A 21,232-nucleotide genomic window follows, 5' to 3' on the forward strand; every position below is an offset into this window, starting at 1 on the left:
AGCCCACAGCTAATACCATACTCAATGGTGAAATGACGAAAGTTTTTCATCTAAGACAAGGACTCCTATTTTCACTTTTATTCAACATACTATTGGAAATCTTAGAGCACTTAGGCAAGAAATAAGAAGCATCTATATTGGATGATGTCAAACTGTCTCTATTACAGATTATAGGATATTATATACAGAAAACCCTAAAACTTAAAAAAAAAAATTAAAAGAATTCAGGGGGGAGCCTGGGTTGCTCAGTGGGTTAAAGCCTCTGCCTTAGGGTCAGATCATGGTCCCGGGTTCCTGGAATTGAGTCCCGCATCAGGCTTTCTGCTCAGCAGGGAGCCTGCTTCCCTTCCTCTCTCTCTGCCTGCCTCTCTGCCTACTTGTGATCTCTCTCTGTCAAATAAATAAATTAAATCTTTAAAAAAAAAAAGAATTCAGTAAAATTGTAGGATATAAAAACACACAAAATCAGTCACATTTCTATACATGAACTGACAAAAAGAGAAATTAAGAAAAATAATCCCACTTAAAAACAACATCAGCAAAAATACTTAGAAATAAATTCAACCAAGGAGGTAAAAGTTTCATACACCGAAAACTGTAAGATATTAATGAAAGAAACTGAAGAAGGTACAAATGAATGGAAAGATGGTCCATGTTCATGACTGAATAAATATTGCTTAAATTCCTTAATACCAAGATTGATCTACAGATTCACTGCAATCCATATCAAAATTCCAAGGGTTTTTTTTTTTCCCCACAAAAATACAAAAAACAGTCCTAAAATGTGTACGGAACAGCAAAACACCTTGAATAATCAAACCAATCTTAAAAAAAAATGACAAGATGGAGTTATCACATGTCCTGATAACAAACAGTATTAAAAGCTATTGTAACCAAAACAGTATGGCATGGGCCATAAAACAGACACATGGATCAAGGTGAATAGAGGGCCTAGAAACAAACTCACCCATACTGATCAATTAATTTATAACAAAGAAGCCAAAAATAGGGAAAGGACAGTCACTTCAATAAATGGTGCTGGGATAGGCATATGCAAAAAAGTAAAAGTGGACCACTATCTTCTATACAAAAATCAACTCAAAATGGATCAAAGACATGAATGTAACTACCAGAATCCAGTAACTCCTAGAAAAAAACATTAAGGATAAGCAACTTTACCTTTTGCAACAACTTGACATCAAAACCAAAAGGAAAAGAAAAAAAAAAAAAAAACCAACAGTCAAAAAAGGGAGGGAGGGAGAAAGAAAGAGAGAAAGGGAGGGAGGGAGGGAGGGAGAGAGAGAGGGAGAGAGAGAGAGAGAGAGAGAGAGAAGGAAGGAAGGAAAGCGCATTCTGCTCTCTCAGCAGCACTTACTGGGTCTCTGCAGGTGTCTGAATGCCAGCCTCCTTGAGCATCCTGCCGCCACTGACCAGCCCCTTCTCCTGAATGACAAGCAGATGACTGCCTTCAAATTATTTTAGTCTCAAAACTAACTTTGTGAAAACCACTGCACTCCCTAGTCTAATGCTGAGTATCTCTATTTTGATATAGGATGTACTGATTATGTAATTTAGTTTGCAGAAAGCAGATTTAATTCCATGTTCTTGAGTGGGAATCTCTTTTTCAGTAAATATAACAGTATGTGTGTGTGTGTATGTGTGTATATATATATATATATTCAAAAGAAAGAAACAACTATTCACAACTTCTCACCTTCCTATTACTACCACAGATTCTTGATTTCCGCAGAGTAACTCTACTAAAAAATACAGAAGAGGGGCACCTGGGAGCCTCAGTCAGTTAAGTGTCTGACTTCAGCTCAGGTCATGATCTTGGGGTCCTGGGACTGAGCCCCACATCAGGCCTCCCAGCTCAGCAGGAAGTCTGCTTCTCCCTCTGCCCCTCCCCCTGCTCCTGCTCCTTTGCTGGAGCTCTCTCTCAAATACATACATAAAATATTAAAAAAAAATACAAAGAATTTAATTCCTTGGGATTGTGCATATAACCCTTGCTTGATTTAGGCACTAGACAATTAAGCATTATATCAACATTTAGTCCTACAAAGTCTTTAAGCAGTATTTAGAACCAAACTAATCTTGGGTGGAAGAATTAGATTTAACTATTACCAATGTGCTGATTCCCTGGACGTTTCTTTCTAAAATATTTCCCTTAGAGATTTAAAAAAAAAAAAAAATTACCCTACCAAAGTTGATTCAATTATTTTATTTACTTTTTCAAAATATTTTACTTATTTATTTGACGGAGAGAGACACAGCAAGAGAAGAAACACATCAGGGGGACTGGGAGAGGGAGAAGCAGGCTTCCCACTGAGCAGGGAGCCCGAAGCAGGGCTCGATCCCAAGACCCCAGGATCATGACCTGAGCCAAAGGCAGACCCTTAACAACTGAGCCACCCAAGAGCCCCAATTCAATTATTTCCAATTATTTTAAATAATTGGAACACCATTTATGGTGTTGGAAACAAAACTTTTACTAGAGTGGAAAGAACTGAAAACTTGCACACAAAGTCCAAAGATCTGGATCAAGATTCTATCCTCCATTCACGGAGTGCCTTGAACACTATCTCCCTTGTGGCTGAAATGCTTTCTTAATATGTAAAACGTAAAACTTTCACCAGATGGTATCTAAATTTATTCTACTTATTGACACTATGCAAAATGCGCCTTAGAATAAAACCTGTTGAAAGCCTTAAAAAAAAAAGAAGTAGGAATACCAGTAATTTATAAGGAGAGAAAATTTGCCACTCTACTTCCCACATATATTCACCTATCATTCACTGTTTAGGTAAAATACATATTTACTAAGAATCTATTAATTCTAGACAAATCTTTATTACAGAGTATCCTTCTAATGGCCAGTTTTCAATGAATGTATGTTTTTGCACAACTTCATTTCTTACTGAGGCTGCCCCACCACCATGTTTCAGTCTTTACTTTCAGTAAAGTAAGGAGTCTTTCAGCTTCCTTTCCAGTTCTCAACCCTTAGCTAGCTGATTCCTCAGCATCTCTAAATTATCAAGTGTTAGAAGGTAATTGGGATAAAAGCAAAATAAAAATGATATTTAATACACTTATTTTTAAGTGTCTTATTCTAATGAAGAGTGCATAAATAGAACCATACATATATATTCAATTGAACACAGTGGACAAGGTTATTCAGTGCAGAAAGAGAGATTTCAAAAAAGCTTTAACAACCATATGGAGCAAAGAAGTATGTGGAACCATATGCATAACCATATGGAAAAAATAAATGCATCTTGACCTTTACCACACATAATACACCAAAAAATATCTTAGAATGGATAAAAGATATAAATGCAAAAGTTAAAACTACAAAAGATAAAACACAAGAGAAAAATTCTGCAACCTTGAGCATAACCAAAGGTATTTTAGATGTGACACAAAAAAGCATATGCCATTAAAGAAAAATATTAATAAACCAGACTTTATCAAAATCTAAAACTTCAGCTCTTCTTCATGTACTAAGAGAATAAAAAGTAAACCACTGACAGGGAGAAATATAAATATCAAAGGATTTCTATTCAGAAAGTATTTTTTCTATTTTTTTAAATTATGTTATCTTAGTCACCATACAGTACATCATTAGTTTTTGATGTAGTGTTCCATGAGCATTGTTTGAGTATAACAGCCAGTGCTCCAGAAAATATTTTTTAAAATTCACAAATCATTAAGACAAAGCCAAGTAAAAAAAGAATAAAACATTTCAATGGATACTTTGCAATATAAGATTGATTGAAAGAGTATAAAAAATGTTCTGAACTATGAGAGAATTTCAAATTAAACCATAATGAGACATCACAATATACTCAACTAGGAAAGCTAAGATTTTTAAGACAAATAACAATGCAAGGGCATAGAGCAACCATAACTTTCATATATTGCTAATGGCAACAAAAAATAGTACAAACTACTTTGGAAAACAACTTGGTAACATCTTACAAAATTAAATATGCACTTACCCTTTGACCAGGACAGTCCAATCCCTAGATATTTATGTAAAAGAAATGGAAACCTATCTTCATGCAGACTTGTATACAATGTTCATAAAAGCTGTATTAATAGTTAAAAACTGGAAGCAACTCAAATACCCATCAACAGGTAAATGGATAAATAACATGTGGTATGTCCATGCAACAAATATACTTAGCAACAAAAAGGAACAAACTACTGATCCATGTAACAACATGAATGAACCCTTAAAATACTGTGCTAAGTGAAAGAATTTAGACACGAAGAATAAAGACCACATGATTCTATTTAAATGGAACTCTAAGGAAGACAATATAATCAATTGTGATAGAGCACAAAATAGTAGTTGCCTAACGCTAAGGATTGAGGGTAAATATTAACTAGAAAGGGATACAAGTATAACTTTCAAGGTGATTAAAATGTTCCAGATCTTGACTGAATTATTCCATGGCATATATCTTTTTTTAAAGATTTTATTTATTTATTTGACAGAGAGAGATCACAAGTAGGCAGAGAGTCAGGCAGAGAGAGAGAAGCAGCAGACTCCCCGCTGAACAGAGAGCCTGATGCAGGGCTCCATCCCAGGATGCTGAGATCATGACCCAAGCCAAAGGCAGAGGCTTTAACCCATTGAGCCATGCAGGCACCCCCATGGCATATACCTTTATCAAAACTCATCAAAATCTATACTAAAAATGAAAGCAGTTTATTTTATATACATTATACATGAAACCACTGGCATTTTATTTTATTTTATTTTATTTTATTTTATTAGAGAGAGAGTCAGTGTGTGTGCACAAGTTGGGGGAGGGGACAGGGAGAGAGAGACTCCCAAGCAGGCTCCACACCCAGCCTGGGGCCCAACCTGGGCTGGATTTCACATAATGGGACAATTATGGCTCATGATTTGAGCCACAATCAAGAGTCAGAAGCTTAACTGACTGAGCTATCCAGGTGCCCTTAGCTGGCATTTTAAAAACTACTTTATTTCAAAAGAGAAGAAACAACTTAACTTAAATACAAATTATTATGTGAAGGAGATTAGTAGAGAGAAGGTTAGCTTTCTTTCTCAGAACCTGCTCATCTCTACCCTGGAACTAAAAAAATTTTTTTTTATTATTTACTCACCATAGATTATATACATCTTCAGAGCAATTCTGCCTAGAAATCCATTTAAGACCTTGTCTGGAGTGATTGAAAAATCGGGAGACAAGTTAAAAAATGATAAATGTATCCCAACTAGTAAATATAAAATTTATTTCATAATCTTAGAATAATTTTAAGCATATATAAAATCTATTAAATTGTTGACACATTGACATGTATTGCCACATAGCACCAACCAAAGGACTAGAATGAGAGCAATCCATTGGAATGCTGCTGAATCTTTCATGAAACCATTCTGAATACATTAACAAGTCTTATGTACCATCAAAGGGCTTATTTTCAGCACATCATTAGACCATATTCTATAATGCAGTATACTTCATTATTTAGAAATAGTAATTATACATGTGCTATTTGCATATCATGAGGATGTATACCATATATATAGTAAAATATAGTAAAATATTAACTATACTAAACTAGTACATCAATTTGCTATTTCTCTAAAACAAAAATCCAGAAATATATAGGATAAAAACAACCACCATTTTATATGCCCACAGTTCTGTAGGTCAGCAGTTTGGGTTAGGGTCAACTGTGCAGATGTTCTGCTGGTCACACCCAGGGTCATTCAAGCAGTTGTGATCACCTGGTAGTTCCAATGCAACTGAATAATCTAAAATGGCTTCAAACACTTGTCTGTCAGTGGGTGCTCAAGTTCAGTGGGGCCACTCTCCTGTGTCTTTGAAAACCTTCAAAGAGGGGTACCTGGGTGGCTCAGTGGGTTAAACCTCTGCCTTCGGCTCAGGTCATGATCTCAGTGTCCTGGGATGGAGCCCCTCATCAGACTCTCTGATCAGGCTCTCTGCTCAGCAGGGAGCCTGCTTCCCCCTCTTTTCTGCCTGCCTCTCTGCCTACTTGTGATCACTCTCTGTGTCAAATAAATAAATAAAATCTTTTTAAAAAAAAGAAAGAGAAAAGAAAACCTTCAAAGAGGCTATCCTGTTGTCTTAAAGAACTCCGTCAGCACAGAGTTTCTCAGGAGTAAGAGGAGAAGCTAAGAGGTCTTTGAGATCTAAAGTTAAAACTCAGATGATATCATTTCTGCTCTAATCTATTGACTAGAACAAATTACAAGGGGGTGGAGAAACAGATTCCACCTCTTGATGGAAAGACAGGCAAAGCAGTAGACAAAAAGGTGTGTACACAGAGTACTGGGAGGAATTAGTGGCCATTTGATATAATCTGCCAAAATACTAAGAACGTGAAAGATGAAAAGATTTCAAAGTAACTCTTAACCTAGTTATGAGTAATAAAGCCTACCCTATCCTATATGGGTCACATCTTATAGTAACAAACATTCAGTTTTCTAGCTGTTTCTCTCCTATAATTAGCAAAAGGTCATTCAGATTTCTGACCTAATCATAATATCATCATAATTAAAGACTTTCCTTTTTCTGAAAACCATATAGGGTTTCAAGGAGAATTTTTAAAGTTCCACAACATCGATTAAACTTCAGACTCCAAAATAGTTGAAGGAGGGGCACCTGGGTGGCAGAGTGGGTTAAACATCTGCCTTTAGCTCAGGTCATGATCCCACGGTTCTGGGATTGAGCCCCACATCAGGCTCCCTGCTTAGCGGGGAGCATGTTTCTCACTCTCCCTCTGCTGCTCCCCCTGCTTGTGTGCTTGCTCTCTCTCTGTCAAATGGATAAATAAAACTGGAAGGAGTAGCATGACACATCACAGACAGGGTAGAATCCATGAAGAGTGTTCAGGGGGTCACAGATGGAAGATCTGAAAAGGTGACAACAAAAATGTATTTTTGAAAATGAGAGGTTTACCTGGAAAAATGGGAGATAGGCTCTTTAATGCACCTGAACCTGGTTCACATGGGAACAGAAGAGATGGAGGATCACACATGTACACACACAAAGTAGAGCCATATATGCAGGAATTGGTTTGTCTGTCAGCTCAGTAGGGATAGGAAGGAGGTTGGGGTTGTACAGATTTGAAAGCTGTGCCCACATCATCAAAGGAGCCTCTTTCAAAAAGCTATGAAAGGAAAATACATAGAAACATGGTACAGATTCAGCACAAAGTTACCCTAAGAAAACTGTAGAAAATAAAATGAATACAGTGGAGAAATATGGAAGAGAACATATGTGCTACAAAGCAGATGAAATTTGTGAATATAAATTCTACCACTAAAAAAAATAAGCAATTGCTATAACCAGACTCCAAAATGCGGTATAAAGACCAATGAATAAAACAGGAGAAGAAATTGAACTGACATGAAAAGACTTGGAGAAAACAAATCCACAGTAATAAAGATAATAACTGCAGTTTGCATAAAGAATAAATACTACACAAAACATAAGATGGTTGTAACCGAGAAAAAATTGAGAAAATAAAGAAAAATAATTGAAAGGAGAAGAAAAAAAGATAATATGTAGAATGTATGTAAAGCAGACTCAAGATATGCATTCCTGGAAATCCTCAAAAAAACAATTATGGCACAGAAAACAATAACAATTTTTAATTTAAAAAGAGTCCCATTATGGAACTAGAAGGTATTATGCTAAGCAAAATAAGTCAATCAGAGAAAGACAATTATCATATGATCTCACTGATACGAGAAATTTGAGAAACAGGACAGAGGATCATAGGGGAAAGGAGAGAGAAATGAAACGATGAAACCAGGGAGGGAGACAAACCATAAAAGACTCAGAAATAATCTCAGGAAATAAACTGAGGTTGCTAGAGAGGAGAGGAATGGGAGGGATGGGGTGACTGGGGGAGGGTATGTGCTACGGGGAGTGCTATGCATTGTGTAAGACTGATGAATCACAAACCTATACCCCTGAAACAAGTAATACATTATATGTTAGTTAAAAATAATAAAATAAATAAATAAAGAGTCCCATTAATTATTATCAATAATAATGTATTTTTGAAAGTTTTTAGAGTAGATCTTAAAAGTTCTCATCGCAGGAGAAAATTTCTGTCACTATGTGTGGTGATAAACATTAACTAGATTTTTGTGGTGATCATTTTACAATATATTCATACATCAAAATAGTATGTTGTATACCTGAAACTAATGTAATATGTCAATTGTATCTCAAAAAGAAAAAAAAAAAAAAAGTAGCCCCATGAAAGACAGACAGCTTGAATCCAGCACTATTAAAAAGGACACATGGTGGGGCAACCGGGTGGCTCAGTGGGTTAAAGCCTCTGCATTCAGCTCCGGTCATGATCTCAGGGTCCTGGGATCGAGTCCCACATCAGGCTCTCTGCTTGGCCCTCTCTTTGTCTGCCTCTCTGCCTACTTGTGATCTGTCAAATAAATAAACAAAATCTTTAAAAAAAAAAAAAAAAAAAAAAGGACACATGGCAGAGGAAATGGACCACTTTGTACTTGAAGACATAACTTAGTTATGTTACTGGACATTGATACGGGGGTAGAAAGATTCTTAACATTCTCAAACGCTGATGTACTGCCTAAAAGGCAGGTTTATGTTTAATGAGGAAAATCTAGAGGCATTCCCACAGAAGTCAAGAACATGTCAATGCCCACTACCACCACTGTTATTTAACACGGTATTGAAGGAACTAGTCAGTTCAAAAGCTAAAAAAAAAAAAAAAGTGTATATAAATTGTACATCTTGAAAATCAAAACAATAAACTCAAAAATATTATGAGAGAATTTAATAATAGAGTAACTGATATAAAAGTATAATAGCGTTAATTAATGAAATCAACCATGAGCTTGAATATATACATATACCTAGAGAAATATACTGCAAAGGCTAAAAGACAGTCAAGTTACAAGTTTTTTAAAATTATGCAAGTATGTACAAAGAAAATATCAAAACACTCTGAAGGGTATAGATGGTCTTAGAGGAACAGAATCCAAGTTGTGAAAAATTAGTCATTTTTTCTAAAGTATATTATAAAATATTCTAATTCTATTCTAAAATTTCTTTAAAATACTAGCTTAGAGAAAGAGTTGACACCACAGTTCCTGCGGAAAAATAAATAGGAATAGGCAGGAAAATGTCTGAAAAGAAGATTCAATGAAGGAGAATGATCACTATCAAATTTCAAAATACACACAACTTCCATAATTCACACTGTAACAGTAATACAAAGGCAAATAATAGACCAATAACTGTGCAGAAATAGAGGCAAATATGTGTGAATATTTGTGTATAATAAAGATGGCATCTCAAATAACTGGAGCAACATTAATTATTCAATAAAGAGTACTAAGATAACCAAGTAGTTACGCTGTGATAAGAAGTCTGGCTAGGTTAGAATCTACACAATCCCCCAGAATAAATCACATTAATCACAAAGACTTAAGTGTAAAAAACAAATTATTAAAGTAATAAAAGATAGAATGAGCGAATTTCTTTATAAGTGAGAAGTAAATCTAATAATTCTCTTTGTATCCAATACGGAATGGACATAATTTACTCTTCCTATACTAAATATTAGGACCAGATAAAAATATCTTGGCTGCTTTCTCCAAGACATAGCTAGTAAAAGATAAGGTTATGAAATTACCTATCATGATTAACATATGTTAACAGGCTCACTTTAAAATCCTCACCTCAGTAGTCCCAAAACAATACACTTTTATCATGTATTTTGCCCAATCTGAGCCAACTCTCTCTTAAGACCCACCTTAAATTCATTCACCCAGACCCTAAATCCCTGTAAATACTCTTCCTTAATTTCTTCATTTTGAGATTATTACTTTAAGAACTCTTGTTGTTCTCCCTTACTGCATTAATTAACTAATTAGCTTAACTATACTTGATTAGCGGATTTTTTCCTACTCTTCTGAGAAGTCAATATTGAACATAATCATGCCCCAAAATCCAAAAGTCACAAAAGAGGAGACTGATTAATTCCATAATAGTGAAAGAAAGCTTCCATATGGCAAAACATGATGAGTAAAGTCAAAACACCAACCACAAACTGGGAAAATATTTATGGCAAAGGGTGACATTCCCTAGCATATAAAGTGAGTCATAAAACGAGAAAAAGAAAGCCAGGAATAAAAAGAATGCATAAAGGACATAAATAGTTTACAGAGATGATAATACACATGCTTTTTAAGTATGTAAGAAACATCTAGCTTCACTCATTTAAAATACAAGTACGTAGAGAATTTCATAAAAAATAATTGTTAGGAGGCTTCTGGGTGGCTCAGTCTGTTAACCCTTGATGTCGGCTCAGGTCATGACTGCAAGGTCCTGGGACTGAGCCTCACATTGGGCAGGCTGCTCAGTGGGGAATCTGCTTCTCGGCTCTTCCTCTCCCTCTGCCCCTCATCCCCACCCCAACCCATGTTCTCTGTCTCAAATGAATCAAATAAAATCTTTCAAAAAAAAAAAAAAGAAGAAGAAGAAGAAAGAAAAATAACTGTTAGGTAAAGGAAAACAGAAGCAGAGTAAGAATAAAAAAAATAAAAGGAAACCTAGATTTTACTCTGTAATATTCCAGGGCCTCAATAATAGACACAATTCTTTCATGCGTTCATATATGTAATCATTAATAAGAATTTTTTTCAGGGGCATCTGGGTGGCTCAGACGATTGAGCATCTACCTTCAGCTGGGGTCAGGCTCCCCAAGGTCCTGGGGTCGAGCCCGGCATCAGGCTCCCTGCTCAGCAGGAAGCCTGCTTCTCTCTCACTCTGCCACTCCTCCCGCTTGGGCATGCTCTCTCTCTCTGTATCAAATAAATAAAAAAAAAAAACTTTCCAAAAAAAAAAAAGAATTTTTTTTCAGCATTTCTTGACATTTTATTATGTATCAAGCTACACAAATCTTTATCTTGACCAAGTTTGCAATCAGTTGAGGAAGAACAGGTACATTATAACGATTAGTGCTATGAAACAAAAACCAAATACTATGCATTAGGGTTTCCAGCAGAGAGCAGTGTCAACAGGGCGGTCATGATCTAACGCTAACTTAAGGAAAAGAAAATTAACATGAGTAACAGTTGCTCTCCCACCACATCTACATACCCACCTCTGGCTCCTCATACTCTGGCCAACTCAGATGCACACCAGAATGTGGATTCATCCAAAAACTGAAAGCAATGTCAAGTGATATGGGAAAGAGGATAGGGCTACTAAGGATACTCTTTGGAATGCATGTATAACAAAAGATTAAATTTTCATTAAGGTTTGTAACCAGTTGGAAGAAATGGAAACATAATACAACTTGGAGAAGAGAAGATATCCAGTGTCCTATAGAATGTTTACCTCTTTCTCCTAGGTGATGGCTAACGCAAACTCTCCTGAACACCCCAGGTCCATTTTTTACAGAAAAAGACATTCATTTTTTAAATCCCTTCTGGAATATTCTCTCACAAGTCTGGGCTTCTTCATTCCCTTCCAGTCGCTTATGTCCATACTTCCTCCTTCAAACTTAAAGCCAATTCCTTCTACTTTCCTTCTTTCTACTTTCCTTCACTCCTGCTTTCCTGATTTTCTCTGTGTTTACTCAATCCTCTGGATCTGGAATTTATTGTCTTCCATTGTTCCTGAGAAAGATCTACTCATCTTCTTTTGACCTTCTCTACCATAAAAGTCACTCCTTCTCTAATGTGCCTATGTTTTCAGTATGTATGCTCCAGACTGCTTTATAATTAAATGTGGACACTTCTATTTCTATCACTTACTGAGAGTATGTATTATTTATCTTCCCCTCCTAGCAAAGAAGGGGAAGTAGTAATAATAATACATAGTAATACAAGATTAGTGAGTAAATAAAGACAAAGTATACTATAAAACAATACAGTAGTCCCATACCCTTTACTATAGCATATAAATAGGAACATAACAGAAGAACATACATTTTAATAAAAAGCAAAACAAATGTATTTTGGGGGAGGAGCGGCAGAGGGAGAAAGAGAGAGAGAAATCTTAAGCAGGCTCCACACCCAGTATGGAGCCCAATGTGGGGCTCCATCTCCCAACTCCGAGATCATGAGCTGAGACTAAATCAAGAGTAGGAGGGTTAACCAATTGAACCATCCAGGATGCCAAAAGAAATGTGTTTTTAAAATGCAGCAAACATCTAAGGACATGGCTCTCTATATAGGACTTGAAAATGGCAAGAAAGAAAATGGTTAAAGTATTAATACAGAATAGATTTATATCATTTTATGTATTCATCTATTCATTCATTCAATAAATCTTTACATGAAAATGTATCATGAGTCAGGTAGTTTTAGTCTATTTAAAGGTATTATCTATATAATTTAAATATAATTGGTTTCCATTTGATGATGTCCAATAATTTTATCTAGCAAGATCAATCAATCAAATAATACTTCATTAATTTTTATATTAAAGAATCACTTGGAAAGATTTAAAGCCAGAGTTAATATTAAAACTTAGTCAACCAATACAGGCTTAATCTGATAGTCAAACTCAAAATGCAACAAATTTAAGTGACATGTATATACTGTCTTTGAGATTCAAATAAAATACCAATTTATATTCAGTATGCTCTACAATGAAAAAGGACTGAAAATGTTATGGTGTATTAAATAAAGTTAAATACATACAATAGTTCCATATACCCTTACTTAAATTACTAAGCCTCAACTGCATGGGAAATAAATTTATTACAGAATATTTCCAAATGTGAGGCTTCTGAATATTGCTGGTTCAGTGAGAAAACTAGCCATGAATTCTATATTTAAAACTTCATATAGGCATTTCATAAATAGAACACAAATAGTGAATCTATACTTCAAAGATATCACAAAATATTAACATGAGAGATGTTTTATTGCAGATAAAATCTATTATCTAATTTCTAAATGTTCCAAATATCTGTACTGGGATTCTTTAAAAACAATTCTGCAATGAGGCTGGAAGGATGGGGAAATAAGAATACCCTAAGATTGGTGACTGGGTGGCTCAGTCAGTTAAGCATCTGCCAAGTCATGATTCCAGGGTCCTGGGATCGAGCCCTGCTCCCTTTTCTATGGGAGGCCTGCTTCCCCTTCTCCCTGTTTGTGTGCTCTCTCTCCCTCTCTCTCAAATAAATAAATAAAATCCTTAAAAAAAGAATACCCTAAGGTAACCTCATCCCACATATACAACCAGGTAATAAAATATAAATATACCAGAAAATAACCCCAAAAGTGGCAGAACAAACTCCACAAATAAAGGTAAAGGAGTGGCTGCCTCAAAGAGGGTAAGAAGGGCGAAGACCCCATGGGGAGTAAAGTGGACAATGGCCCTGTGTGAGGAAGCTGTTGGAGGTAGGGTGGGAAGGTACACAGGGAGCTGCTGGCATGGGCAGAGAAAAGAAACAGACCGTCATCCCAGGGAGCCCATGTGGAGCAGACAACTTCCTACAACATTTGCCTTTGAAAGTGAGAGGGGCTGGACTTCATGAGCTCTTAAAACGAGAGGGACATAAAGCCCAGAATTCTTAAAATCATCAGTCTTAGTGCTAGCAGAACCCTGGGGACCAAAAGAAAGCTGCATCCCCACCATTAGAGACAGCACAACAAACAGCTCTCCAGGATATAGCCAAGAAGTAATAGCTGAAAAATGCCGGGGCATGCCAAAAGGAGAGTAGTTTGCTCATTTCAGAGCTTATCCCAGAAGGGTATGGTTCTTTTCCAGGAACAAAGGAGCTGGCAAGTATCATCTCCGTCACCTTTAAAAAATTTGAAAATCCACTTCATGGAATAAATGGCAGACTAAAAGTAGAAAAGACATGAGTTAATGACCTGAAAGACAGTAATGGAAAATAATCAAGCAGAGGAAAAGAGGGGAAAAACAATATGCAAAATGAGACGAAAAATAGGAAACTCAACAATTCTATCCAGCATATTATCATTTGCATTCTAGGGGTCTCAAAAGAAGGAGAGAGAGAAAGGGGGCAGAATATTTATTTGAAGAAATAAAAGCTGACAATTTCCCTAATTTGGAGAAGGAAATATATCTAAACCAGGAGGCACAGAGAACCTCTAACAAAATCAACCCAAAAGATCTACACCAAGACACACAGTAATTAAAATGGCAAAAAGTAATACTAACAGAGTATTTTTAAAACACCAGAGAAAACAGATACACATAAGGGAAACCTGAGAAGGCTATTGGCAAATTTTTTAGCAGAAACTTTGTAGGCCAGAAGGGAGTGGCATGATATATTTAAAGTGCAGAAGGAAAAATCTATGAATGTTAGAAAGGCTAACATTCAGAACAGAAGGAGAAGAGAAGAATTTCTCAGTAAAACAAAAGCTAAAGCAGTTCATAATCATTAAACAAGACCTACAGTAAATGTTAAAGGGGATTCTTTGAGTGGAAAGGAAAACCACAAGCAAAAGTTAAAAAAAAAAAAGTAGGAAATATAAAATCAGTAAAAATAAATGTATCTGAAAAAGCCAGTCAAGGGATTTATAAAATAGAAGATTGTAAAACCTAATGTCATATACCTAAAATGTCAGAGGGAGAGGAGTTAAGAATGGATTTAACCTCAAGCAACCACCAAGTGCTTGTAGACTGCTACATGCTGAAGATGTTATATACAAACCTAATGTAACTACAAACAAAAACCACTAATAAATATGCAAACAATGAAGAGAAAGAAATCCAGCTAAATTGCTAAAGAAAGCCAGAAAATCATGAAAGAATCAGAAAATACCTATAGAAACAATGAAAAATAATAACAAAATGGCAATACATATCTACCAAGAATTATTTTGAATGTAAATGTAAATTATTTTGAATGGCAATAAATACATATATATCAAGAATTATTTTGAATGTAAATGGACTAAATGCTCTAATCAAACAAAAAAGAGTGACAGAATGGGGGGGAAAAGTGAGACCCAAATATATGCTACCTTCAAGAGACTCTTTTCAGACATATACAGATTCAAAGGGAATGGAGAAAGATTTAACACAAAGATGTATGTGAAAAAGAAAGCTGGGATACCAATAACTATACCAAGAAAATACACTTTAAAACAAAGACTGTAACAAGAGTCAAAGAAGGATACTGTATAATAATGGAGAAATCCAGGAAAAAGAAATAACAATTATAAATGTTTATGTACCCAACATGGAAGCCACTCAAATACATCCAACAGCTAATAACAAACATACAGTAACTAACAAACATAAGGTAATACGATAATAGTAGGGCACCTTAACACCCTACTTACACCAATGGACAGATCATCCAAACAGAAAATTATTAAGGAAACCGTGACTTTGATTGACACACGGCATCAAACAGATTTAACAAACATAGTCAGAACTTTCCCTCCTAAAACACCATAATTCACATTTTTTTCAGGTGTACATGAAACATTCTCTGTAATAGAACACATTTTAGGTCACAAAACAAGTCTCAACAAATACAAAAAGATCAAAGTCCTACTGTGCATCTTTCCTGACAATATCATGAAACTAGAAACCGACCATAAGAAAAAATTCTGGAAAGAGCACAAATACACAGAGGTTAAATAACATGCCACTAAGCAATGAATGCATCAACCAAGAAATCAAAGAAGAAGTAAAAAGTAACATGGAGAAAAATGAAAATAAAAACACAATAGTCCAAAATCTTTTTGACTGAGCAAAACAATTTCCAAGAGAGAAACTTATAGCAATACAGGCCCATTTGAAGCAACAAGAAATACCTCAAATAACAACCTAGCCTCATAGGTAAAGGAGCAAGGGGGGAAAAAACAACAAACAGCAGGGAGAAGAAAATAATAAAGTTTAGACTAAAAATTAATGATAGGAAAAAAAAAAAAAGAAGAGAAACAGATCATTGAAACAGGAGTTGGTTTTTGGAAAGATCAAAATTGGTAAGCCTCTAGTAAAACTCATAAAAAAGAGAACCCAAAATCACAAATGAAAAGGAAAAATATTAGCCAGCACCACAGAATAAAAACAATTGTAACAGAGTATTATGCAAAATTATACACTAATTAGAGAACCTATAAAAAAGGGGACACATTTCTAGAAATCTATAACCTACCAAAAATGAACCAAGAAGAAATAGATAACTTGAATAGACTGATAACCAGCAACGAAAGTGAAAACTCCCTAAAAACCAACGAAAGTGAAAACTCCCTAAAAACCAAACCCTGGGACCACGCAGTTTCACAGGTGAATTCTACTAAATATCTAAAGAAGAATGAATACCTATTCTTCAAAACATTTTCTAAAAATACATAAGGAAATTTCCAAATACATTCTATAAGGCCAGCATTGCCCTGATACTAAAACCAAATAAACAGGTGCCTGGGTGGCTCAGTTTGTTGAGCAACTGCCTTTGGCTCAGGTCATGATCTTGGAGTCCCAGAACTGAGCCCTGTGTTGGACTCCCTGCTTGGTGGGGAGTTGGCTTCTCTCTCTAACCCAACCCTCCCTCATGCTTGCTCTCTCTCAAATAAATAAAATCTTTTAAAAAATAAATAAATGAAATAAATACACCATGAAAAAAGAGAACTGTAGGCTAATATCTCTCATAAACCCTCTTGCCCTGTTAGTGGAATACACACTGGAGTAGTCACTGAGAAAGACAGTATGGAGGTTCCTCCAAAAGTTAAAAATAGAACTACCCAACTACTATCCAGGAGTTCTATCACTGCATATTTACCCAAAGAATACAACAAAAACACTAATTCAAATACAACAAAAACACTAAGAGATATATGCACCCTGTGTTTATAGCAGCATTATTTGCAATTCCCAAATTATGGAAGCAGACCAAGTGTCCATACTTAAATAAATAGATAAGGAAGTGTGTGTGTGTGTGTGTGTGTGTGTGCACGCGCGCACACACACACACACACACACAATGGAATATTACTCAGCCATAAAAAAAAATGAAATCTTGCCATTTGCAATGACATGGATGGAGCTAGAGTATTATGCTAAGTGGAATAACTCAGTAAGAGAAAAACAAATAACACAGGATTTCACCCATATGTGGAATTTAAGAAAAACAATGAATAAAGGGGCAAACCAAGAAACAGACTTTTAACTGCAGAGAACAAATTGAGGGATACCGGGGGCGGGGGTTGTGTGACTGGGGATAGGTTAAATAGGTGATGGGATTAAGTTGTACACTTGTGATGAGCACCAGGGGATTATGAAAATATTAATTCACTATATTATACACCTGGAACTAATATTATACCATATGTTAACTAACTGGAATTTAAATAAAAACTTGGAAAAATATCCATCACTCATTTGTGTCTGGGAAATAAGTTTACATTAGGATGGAATGGGCAGAAGAAAGAGGAGTCCTGCTTCAGGGGTGAAAAACCAAGGCTGCAAGAAAAGACTTACAGTAATGTCTTGTATTTTATCTAAATACATTCCTTCTATCACATCTTTGCAAGTAGGTATCTGGATTCTCCCAGACATCTGTAATGATTTAAAAAACTCTCCACCTCTGATAGTGTTCAATTTTTTTGGTGAAAAGCTCTAATGTGAAAAAAAAAGAGAAAGAAAGAAAAAATTATTTTCCTTACATTAAGGCATTATATGACTCCATGTAGATATCTCTAAGTTTATTCTCCACAGTTACAGAGAAACAATTTACCTTCCCTTTAAAAAAAAAATATGCTAAGGAAATTATTATAGTCCTCAAATCTTTAGAATTCTTGAAAGCAATTTTCAAGTTTTCACAATTTTCATCAGTCTTTTGGGAGCATGAAAGTTTCATGCAGAGCATCAGGAAAATGAAAAACAGTTTTATTAAAAAGTAGACTGTACTATACTTAATAGAAATATTTTGGATAAATGTATTGTCCATAAAACTGAGGCTTAGTAATTTGAAATGAGAATATCTAAAACTACTATATGTACTTAAACCTATGTTCATCATAAAGCTTTTTTTGTTTTTTTTTTCATTTTAGGATAAGTTCATCAAACATAAATTGCTCCACCTTGAAGTGGTTAAATAATAAGAGACTCCTAAACACCTCCCATAGGAAAATTGAATAAAGATGTGCAGAAGGTGGGGTACTTCTCGTGTCTTGCCCAATGCGACGTACATTTCAGTTCTGAACCTAAAGCAGAGAGAGCAGGTACTTATCCTGTCAAAAGTGGTAGAAAACAGCCATCTGTACAGCCAATAACCCAGGTGCAGAACTTAAATAAGCTTAAGATCACACAAATTGAAAATCACACATTTTCAGGGAAATAAAAATAGGCGTTCAGAAGAGAGTTTGGTGGAAGAGAATTTAGGCTCTAGAGCACATGACCTGGTTTGAGTTGAGCATAGCTATCTAACCTCAGGCATGTCCCTTAACCACCTTAAACCTCACCTATAATTATGGAAGAAGAAATGACATCTACATGGCAGCAGTGTTGTATTAAATGAGAAAATCTACATAAAGCACATTTCACAATTTTTGCAATAATATTCACAAGAACAACTTACTTACAGCCTTTTTAGTATCATAACACTATTCAACATAATTATTTCCTCAATTAAACTGTGAGCTTCTGAGGGGTAAGAAATCTACCATATTCATGAAGATTTAAGAGTGTGTCTCAAGGGGCACCTGGGTAGCTTAGTCAGTTAAGTGTCTGCCTTCACTTCAAGTCATGATCCCGGGGTCCTGGGATCAAGGCCTGCATCAGGTTCCCTGCTTGGTGGGGAGCCTGCTTCTCCCTCTGCCAGCTCCTCCCCTTGCTTGTACCCCTTTCTCTGTCAAATAAATAAACAAAATCTTAAAAAAAAAAAAAGTGTTAAGCAACTGCTGAATAAAATAACTTGTGGCGTTACATATACAGGATACTAGTGTTTTATATAATAAGAAAAAAATGATTTTTCTTTTCTTTAAATTTTCTTTCCTTTAAAATCCATTAAGGAACAGTTTGACAGTAAAAGCAGTGGATTCACAAAACAAAATCACAAATTTGTATGAATTGAATCACATTTAACCACATTTAGTCTAAGGATTTTCATCAGTTCCTTAATGAGAAGTAACTAGAAGTTTGTTGGAATACATTATTAAAATATATTATTGTGGATTTTTTTAGAATATATTGTTGTTCAGAATATTTGCTCCCCCTCTCTGTATGCTTATCCCAGCAGGGAAGCCCTCCCTAAGGGAGGATTATTCATGGCCACGGTGACAGGAAATGTGAGATACTTGCTGAAGAGAATTGTGTTACTTCTAAGCCAAACTGTAAACCTTAAAGCTCAAGGTTTGCTATTATTTCCCTCACTGCCTTCAGACCAGCAATTTCCACAGAGAACCAGTCAAGTCGGTCTGGTGTTTGTGTGGAGATAACACAGAGCAGAGAAAAGGCCAACCTCTGTCAGACAGGAAGACAAGAATCAAATCAGCTTTGGCATGTGAAGTGACTGAGATTTGAGGGCTGCCTATTTCCAAAGCAGAAGTTAGCCTAAAGTGACTAAGAAAAATAAAACCTCACTGAATACAGTTCATATATAGTTATATATCATTGTGTATAATTATGTTTAATTGTATGAGAGAATGCCTATAATATCCATTCTGCATTATAAATTCATGCATTTATACTAGTCCTCCAGTTATTTTCATCAAGCATTAAAAAAAAAAAAAAAAAAAAAAACAGATACTGCCAAATAAACCACACCTGATTTTTGCTAACCAGATTTTAGTATGTGCTATGCAGCTGGGTGAGGGATATATTAAGAGTCTCTTATAGAATATATTTAAGGAGGATTTTTTTTTCTGAATTACTGATCTCCAATGTCAATGGTATATGATTACATTAATACCTTGTTTTTGAAATGACTAAAAGATGTTTATATAGAGATATCCCATTGGACACAAAAATCATGATGGAAAATAGGGTAAATTTATATTCCTTTTGTTTACATAAATACTTCTGGAATCATGCAACCTAATGGATTTTTAGTATCTTATAAATATTTTTTTCAATTCCTTATGAGATCTTTGCTGGTCTTATTAGACTCTATTCTCTTTAAAAAGAAAAGCCTTCCATATGGTTTTGCTAGCAGTGGCTAAGAGTAATACAATTTTGGACTAAACATGTAACTAATAATATATAAATATAGTAAGTTAGTATACTAAAATTCTATGATATGGTGGAGAAGTGGAGAAATACAGTTAAATACCTTACATTTTCAAAATTTAAAAAAATAATAAATCATGTATCACACAGTTATTTTGAATAGTTTTATCCTTGTTTAATGACACAGAAGAACTTGATTTTTATGGTACCTTTGAGATACGACATAAACATCACTCATCATTGTACCATAAGGATACAAAAGTGCCAGTTACCAGAGTATGCTCTGAATTGACCAAAGCAAAATAATGGGTTCCTGGGTGGCTCAGCTAGTTAAGCCTCTGACTCTTGATCTTAGCTTAGGTTGTGATCTCAGGGTCCTGAAATACAGCCCCATGATGGGTTCCTCGCTGGGCGTAAAGCCTGCTTAAGATTCTTGACTTGCCCCTCTGCCTCTTCCCCGACTCTCTTAAAAAAAAAAAAAAAAAAAAACTCAAACTGCATAAAAGAAGGTTTTCTATATTGTAATTATTAATCAATTAAAAATATTTAGAGGCTTATGTGATGTAGACTTCACTTAAAACCAAGGAGCTCATCTGAACTAATCATTCATTTATATATTAGTAGATCATGAGTGTGAGGAAAACTGAAGAAAATAAATGTATAATTCATTTATACTGGTTACTATCAAAAAACTATTCCTTGTTGAAGTAAGCAAAGTCTCCAAGGTAAGTTGTGTTATTTCCAAAATGCTGACACTTGTCTAGATGGAAAACTCAGTTTCAAGATCATCCTGTTTTGCCCAGAGAACTGTCTTTTCAAGTCCTTAAATACATACAAAGAAATTTACTCCATTTCCCTTCTCAAACGTCACTGCAGAAATGCTCTGCATTTCTTACAGAGAATCTACTGCAATCTTACAGTAAGATGAATTCATTCAGGGAATGTCTGATATTTCACAATGATTTAATTTTATAACGTTGGGTAAATCCAAATGAGCACAGGAAATCTCCCAGTATTATAAACTTTTCCCTGGGGCAATTCTATAGTATCTGCATATTACCACTTCA

Source organism: Mustela nivalis, assembly GCF_964662115.1.
Source record: "Mustela nivalis genome assembly, chromosome: 16".
NCBI lineage: Eukaryota > Metazoa > Chordata > Mammalia > Carnivora > Mustelidae > Mustela > Mustela nivalis.